Raw genomic sequence first — 8,570 nt, forward strand, 5'->3', positions numbered from 1 at the left:
GACAGATCGACTAGATGAAATTCGGCTAAAGCAATTCTGGCTAAGATACTTGCAAGTCTTTTGAGGGACAATTAAAAGACGGTACATAGGCAAGATAATTTCGACAGATTTTGTTTATTCTGGCACGAAAGTCTCACAACAAAAAGCTGCCTCGCCAACTTTCATGGTGTTAATTTATTTTTAACCAACTTCACAAAAAGGAGCAGGTTATCGATTCGTCGGAATATTGTTTTTTTTTTGTGTATGTTACCGCATTACTTTGGACCACGTTTACCGATTTCTATAATTAGTTTTTTTAAAGAAAGGTGTTACCTCACAGGCGGTCCCATACTAATCTGGTTTAAATCCGATCATTGCGCGGTTTTGTTTATTGCTTAAAATTTTTTTTTATTTTTTTTCAATAATTTTTATTTTGATTTTATTTTTATTTTATTTTATTTTTTTTTTTTATTTTATTTTTTTATTTTTTTTTATTTAATATTTGCTTTTTAATTTATTTTTCGTTTTTTAATTTAATGTTTAGATTTTATTGCTTTAAAAAGAGAATACCATATTTATTTAGTTCGTTTGATTTTTAGAAACTCGTTTTATGTAGTTTTTATGATTTTTCTTTAATTTTAGATTTTATTATTCTTGAAAAGACAAATATTTTTTTTTTTAATTTCATTAAATGGAAATGTACGTATTTTATTTTTTATTTCTTTTTTTTTATTCAACTTAATGCTTAGGAACTTATTTTATTGTTTTTTTTTTTAATTTATAATTGCTTTATTTCAATTTTCCTTTAATTATTAGATTTGGTTTTTCTTTCGTTATTAATGTCGTTTTTCTATTTTTTATACATTTTTTTATTTTTCTAATTCATTTCTTTCTTTCTTTAATTAGTTAATTTATTTTTTGTTATTTTTTTATTTATTTTGTTCTTTTTTTAATTTATATCGTTTTTAAATTTTTCTCATTTAAAGTATGGTTTGTTATTGTTCTACACAAAAATATATACTTTTTTATTTAATTTATTTTATTTTTTAAGTTAATACCAAAATACAAACCGAATAATACTAAGATCTCCTCAGTAGCAGATCTTTCTATCACTCTTTCGAAAGACAGGAAAGAGCTTGTATAATAGTTACCAGAATCGAAAGATTCTTCTGAGTTAAAAGAGTTGCCAGAATTGCCCTGTAAAACTACCCCTCGCAACCTCGGTCCTAAATTAAATGTACCGACCTAAACACATGTAATTTTTTAATTATTCATATGCAAGCGAATTTAGAAATTTCAAGCTAAACGGGCCCGAATCAACGTCTAATGTCTAATCTTGCTGTTCTACCAAGAAAAACCACAAAATATCACAAACGCCTTTGCAGCTCAGCACCTAACAACTCGTCTGGCAACGCCGCGCCTCGCATGGTCGCTTGGCCAACCCAACATAGATGCAATAAAAAGCATTGGAATGCAGTCAAACAACTTTTTTTTTTTCAAACAGACTTTTTTTTTTTTTTTTTTTTTTTATGTAGTAGGCTAGTACGTTCGAATTACCTGGCGAGTACAAATGCAGTTTAAACTGCATGTGTACTGGTCTGAGCAAAATTGGTAAGTGTTGTTGTTACTGATTGCTTGTTGTTGTTGCTACGCCATGCTGGGCGCACCAACATAAAGTTGGATTCTTATTGGAAAACAAAGCAGAAAAAACAACGCTGGGTACAAAGAACGGAGCATGCCAACACACTGGGCGGCCTCTGAATGCCAGCGAGTCAGCCAAGAAACCGGAGACTACCCGGAGCAGTTTAGGTTATAGAAAGATACATACAAGTAAATATGTATGTATATACATGCAACTCGTAGATAGGTATGTACACACATACATATGTGGGCAAAAGCGTAGCAGCTAAAAGAGTCAGTCATCTAACCTTAACAACCGGCCACCAGGTAATACTCGCTTCTACCACATACCAAAGAAGCATAACGCCACATAAATACATACATACACACAGAAGCTGAACAAAAACAACAACACAACATACTGCAAAGTATGCTTGTTTGATTGTCTATTACATACATAAGTATGTTTGTTGGAGTTTCTCGAGTTTGCTCAGTTCTGTGGGAATAATTCAATTCTTGGTTGTCTTATTTCTGGTTTGAAGTTTGCTTCATTCTGAGATTGGAATGCGGTGCTACCAGATATCAGTGCACAAATACATGCACATATACACCGAGATACATTTACATGATCAACAGCAGCAGCAACAGCAAAAACAACACGGAAACAACAATAACAATCGTGACTCTAGTAGAGAAAAAAAAAAACAACCAACACATTTTATATTCATGCTTTGCTTCTACGGTTGGGGCTAAAGAACCACTCCGGGAATGCATTCACACAATTGCTTGAAGCATAAAAAAATCAACTTAAAAAGTGTATGGGATGTAAAGAAAGCTGAAAGAATTATCGCAAGAATAACATTAAGACGAACGAAAGACAACAAAAAAAATTTTAAAAAAAAAACAGAAAACATTCTTGAGTCGTCCTTCCAAGAAATGCAATCACGCAGCGATCACCAACGACGTTGTCGTCAACAATAGCAACAACAGCGATTGTCCTGCACACACAAACACACACAACATAAGACCACCCCAGTCGGACCATGCAGAATGCGGTTCCCTAAGAATGCCTTTTAGGGTACTGGTTTTTTCACGAGGAATTCGAATCACATTTAAATTGTGTAGGAAAAATTAGAAAAAATCTACATGGAGAAAGAACTACATTCGTTATCACTACTATGGAAGGCTGAAAATCTGTAGGTCGGGAAAACTTCACTGCTCAAGTCAGCATTTTGTAATGCCTTGACTTCAGCAAATACGTAAATCCGAACGAGAATAGGAACTCTACAGAGCTCTCCATCCAAACCAACAATGACCACCTCATGCAAAATTGCCTTCTTAAAGAACCGTTCTTGCTGTGTTTCAGGCCTGTATAAAACTTCATGTTTTTGGAACTACTTCTGAGTGGAAAAATAACCGTGTTAAAGTACATTTTGGAAGCAACCAAGTCCGACTGGGACTGCCGCACAATTTAAGCCAAGCATGATAAAACTAAAAATAACAACAACAACGCAAAATACTCAGAAGGCTACATACAAAAGGAGCAGATAACAAAAAAAAAAAATGCACTCTCAACGCGCAGGGGCTCAAACGTAAGCGCAGGCGCAACATACAGCAAAGCATAAAAGGAAACCATGCCGATCAACACGAAAAAATGATCGAGCTCAAGCAAAAGAACGAGCGCGAACCAAATACAATGTAGCAGCAAAATCCCTAACAAGCCGACGATTTCAATGCACTGCTCTCAATTTGAATGCACTGCAGCACTAATAGATATGACGGCAGCAGCGCAAGCGTAGCATTAGTGCATGGCTGTAAGCCGCCGAAGATCGTGAGCCATCGATCAGTTTGCGCCGTTGCTACCCTGCAGGGTTTCCCGCTTTGCGGTAAACATCAATGAAACACGAAAAATGCCATAGCGCAGCATGGCTTGAAGCAACAAAATTCCTAAATTGGATGCTGGTTTGGGTTGACCGACCGACCGAGCGCGCCATACATTTGGTCGATCCTCACACTCAGCTGCATTAGTTTTCACTTCTAATTCGATTTTGTTGATTGTATCTTTCAAGTCTGATGTGCAGGGCAAAAGAGAGCGCTCACAAGCGCCTAAAAGTGGCGAAGAAGGAGGAGGCAGAGCGGTCGTCGAGCCTACAATCATTTTATACAAGAATGCATTGTATAGGCATCTCATAACTTCTCTAATTTACATGTCCAATCTCAGTATATCATATACTGAGTGTCCAACATTTGCCCATAGCAACGATCGAACGATTGTTCGTCGCTTGCCGCCCGTTTGCAATCGATGATTGTTCTGGGCGTTTTCATTATTTGGAAAATCTTTTAACAAACTACTGAGAAGTGTCGAACAATAGCAGCATGAAAATGAGAAATTACTATACTCTCATGAATTGTGAGTGGGATGAAAGAGAAAGACCGCCGTCGCCAGCGCCACAATACTTGAGAACTGGAGAATTCAAATTCATTAATGCTGTGCCTTTCGATAATGTGCGTGTGAAAGTGCGAGTAAAAAGGAATTTGAAAGAATTTCTCATTCTAATCATTATTAAGTACTGACAATTTCTGAGAATTTTCGATATGTGCGCACAGCAGCACTAAAGCGGCGGCTTTCTAAATTTCCCAGATTATTTAACAGTCACGATAGGCGACAACGTTTTCTTTGTGGAGAACTGGTTTATACAAGGATTGCTCAATAAGTCGAGCAAAAATCTCTGTAACGAGGTTGCCATCGCATTTGTTTTAAAACGCCAAGAAGAAACAATACAGGAATATAGTTGCTGTTCTACGCCTTTCATCTGCTTAAAGTCATGAAGCTCCTAACCAGAAAGATGTTCGCGAATATATCCAAATAGCATACATAGTAGTACTGGAACAGAATTGTATATGATGGATAGATTATAGTGGCTGTTACTATCCTTAAGGCCGAGCGACGACTTAGGCTTGTCCCATTGTGATACCACCTGATCAAAGATTCTTTTCAGTTCCCTAACTGGTGTAACCGACGTTTAAGATCATGGATGTCTAGAACGTCCCAAGTCGTCTGGATACTCAAATAATTGGGCACATCGACGTTGTCGTTTGATAATGAAATAAAAACAACAACTTAGCATCACCGTCGATGTTATCGACATTTTTGGGTTTCTTAAAACCAATTGTTAAGAACTAAAATGAAACGATTGCCGGTAACTTGTCTTCGCCGTTTCTAAGAATCCGCATTTAGGGACGAAGCGACGATACAAACGGCAATGATATTAAAATGTGGAAGAGCATTTAGTCTAATACACCAACTATGTATTTGATTACCATTAAAATACGGAAGGGAAATGGAAAAAAAAACTGATTGAACGATAACACCTGACGGTTTATGGATAAAAATCACTTCATTCTAACAACAAAGCTTCGCAAGCGGCTAATCTCTTTGCCCGAAAGCACCTAGCAGATGAGAAAGAAGTGCATTTAAACATCATGTTGTCGTGGTAAAATCGCGAAACCCGGATAGCTGAGTAGCGGATGTTTAGATAATTGCACCTCATCAGCTGCTGTAGTATCGGACAATGGGGCAATGACTGATTAGAACTCCAACCAATAACGAGAAAATTAGTTTGTACAGTTTTGGAGCTCCCTTGACCGCTAAGGGCTAACCCATCGCTAGAAGCCCCTAATCACTTTGTATTTCAAAGTTTTTGTCTAGCAACTAAAAGCCCACCTATATCCAGAAGTAAGCACAGGAAATTCCCGACCGTTTTCGAATGAATCATCAGAAAGTTAAAGGCCGCGTCTATTCGAAAAGAAATACATATCTGGGCTTTTGATAAAACAACTTAAGTAACTTTAGAAGTTTTCACTTTGGATTAAAAAAAGAATAAGTTTCCCTTCGAAAATGTTTCCTTTATATGAAGGTTTTATTAAAAGGGCATTTTAAACTACGCCTAAGGCTAGTTAATCGTTAAAATATGGCGTCAAAACGCCATGATATATAATCCCCCTTAAAAGGTATTACATTTGTAAGCATACAGTATGCTGCTACCTTTATTGTGGCTACCACTGCTGGGGAAAACGCTGCTTATCACGCCGCTCGCTATTTCGGAGGATAGGGGGGTATTCCGCTCTATGCGAGTGGTCCCCTGGATAGCTCGTCCAAAGGGTAGATGGAAAAAATTCAATTATTTCCTGAACGGCAATTACATTTCAGAAGAAAAAAAATAACGAAAAGAATCTACCTCAAATATAGTTTTCGCTTCATTTTTTATAATCTCTCGCGTACATATTGATCTACCCTCGTACGTACTGCGGTATGTGTGGTTTCTTGCACTCATAATATGTATCGCCAACAGGGCGGTTGGAATTCGTGAGAAGCATTTTCTTACCTTCCATGTTGTATTGTTGAGACTAGAGTGTGGTAAAATGTGTGTTTAGTTGATAAGGATCGTTCTTTTTTTCATGCATTGCGTTCGTTCATTGCATTTTGCTTTGAATTATATTTGTTGTGCCTTGGATTTTGGCTTTGCGATAATAGAATAGGCCAGGCGAACATAAGCGCCTATGAAACCAGGTTTCTACTCAAATGTTATTTAGTTATGAGAATTAAAGTGCTTAAACATGACCACCAGCGTAGGTTGCTTGATTGTCGATGGGGGTATATACATAAATAGTGTGGGAAAGTGTGGGATCAGCGAGTGGGAATATTGTACGCTGATAGTTTATAGAAAATAAATTGAAAATTAGAACCAAACCAAAAAAAATGCCATTTGTTTGCAATAATTTTGCCACGCTACATCAGCAGAGTATCTGCACCATAATGTTTTTATAGTGACTTCTAAATATAATTGAGGCTGGATTTAACTCAAGCTTAGAGTGGGTCTCTCTCATGGGACATTACTGTAAAGCGAATACTTTTGCCATTTGCCAATCAGATGTCCAAGCAATTGACGTAAGCAAGTGCAATCAAACTAATCGCATATGATTGAAATTCCAAACGGCATTGCAGCCAATTAAAATTTTATGCCAAGTCATATGATAGATATGAATTTTTTTATCTCGATCGTTTCTAATTACAAAGCTAGCAATTTCTATATTTTGCGAAATTACTAAACTTTTATTGTTTGGTAATTTATTTCAGCAAAGGAAATTAAAATGCTAGAACGAAAAGTAATTTGCATTCGTCGATTTAGACATTTTGTAAAGGAGTGAGAGTAAACGACAAATTCAGAAAGGAAATCCTAAGGATAAAATTAGTTAGGCCAAAAAAGCTCATCATGTGATTATATAGGTTAGGTTAGCCGATCAGCCATCGTGAAAACTCACATAGACCATTAATTGGTCTTTAGATCACCTAAATATGTAGTTCATATTTAAATTTGGCGCATGCAGGCTTTTTGAGGACAAAATTTCCTTTTAATTTTTTTATTTGAATTCCTTTAACTAACCACATTTACACCAAATACTAGATATACAAGCCATTTGAGTGCAAAAATAAGAAGCCACAAAAGCTTACTTTACAAAGCACCACATACATATAACAAGTTTGTAGATAACAGTAAAGAAAACCGTACACTCGCAGATAGCAAAAGAGGTAGAAAAAAAACGCTTGCAAGCTTGCAATGTGTATTATTATGCGAGTTACTAGACTTTCTCTTTGTGAAAGATTGGCAATTGCAAGCAAAATATGTATGTTGCCGCAATGAAATGAGTGCAAAAGTTCAGTCAATCGGGACACCAAGCATACCAGTTTTTAGTATCAATTTTTAAATATTTTTTTTTTACCTCTGCAACAACACACAAACGCTAGACATGCTATGAGTATTTTTAAACAATTTCATGCGAAGTAAGAAAAATAAATCAATTTAAGAAATGCGTCGTTTTCAAAATTCATGTAGCAAGCGAGTTTCTTCTAACTCGGCCATTTAATAAAGCAAATGTAAGCCCTAAATCCGGAAATACAATAATTTCTTTATTACAACAATGCAATTTACTTGGACACTATCTAATTACTGAATGTCCAAAAAATGCCAACGGACGGAAGTGGGAAAAAATTAAAGTCGAACGTAATTACGGAAATGAAGAGTTTTTCCATCCGTACCAGTTTCCGCTTTAACACTCACTTATTTGTCTTTGTATAATTTGTAAAGTCATTGCTATGTACTTCGTGACGAAATTTAATATCTATTTGAGTAAATGGTAGATACAACACATACTACTACATATGGGACCATGAACATAAATACACATCGAGGGCTTATATTCAATACCCTCTATCTGCACTTTTCACAAAAATGAGATTCTGATATAAAAAAGTCTACCTAAGATTTAACTGTCATCGGTGATACCAATGCTGATCTTGTATAACGCTTGACAGAAAAATTTACTATTACATTTACTATTACATTATTAAATTGCAAAGCCAAAATGAACTTCAGTGATGACAGCTATATTTGCACACTGCACAATACTAGTCATTTCTTGTAGATTTTGGGTCGTTTAAGCCGAATTCAGAATCGCTCTATCACATCAGGTTCTTTATATATCCTAACCGCGCGAAAAACTTAAGGCTGGAGTTCTATACACCGATTTTTTTACTAAGCGGATTATCCGAATGTTTAAAAGTAAAGTAAAGTTGATTAAATTTGGGTTATGTATGTATGTATTTTTGGATTGAAAATTTAATTATTTTAGCCTAAATCCTCTTCCCATTCTCGAGGCAAGATGATGGAAACTACGTACATAGAGAAATTAGAATTCGATTCGAGAATGGGAAGAGGAAGAGGATCATAGAATTATCTGATATATGATAATCAAAATTTCTCTAATATTAGAGGCTATTTCTGGGCTTATGAAGGAACTCGCGATGTACATTTGTAAACTGTTTGCTTAGGGCTGGTGCTTTTTTCAAGTCTATGGTTTTCTTCTGAATAAAATAAAATTTTTGTACTACGACCCAATGAAATCGGAAATTT

Source organism: Rhagoletis pomonella, unplaced genomic scaffold (genome assembly GCF_013731165.1).
Source record: "Rhagoletis pomonella isolate Grant_MI unplaced genomic scaffold, Rhpom_1.0 Rhpom_scaffold_00561, whole genome shotgun sequence".
NCBI classification, from domain to species: Eukaryota; Metazoa; Arthropoda; class Insecta; order Diptera; family Tephritidae; genus Rhagoletis; species Rhagoletis pomonella.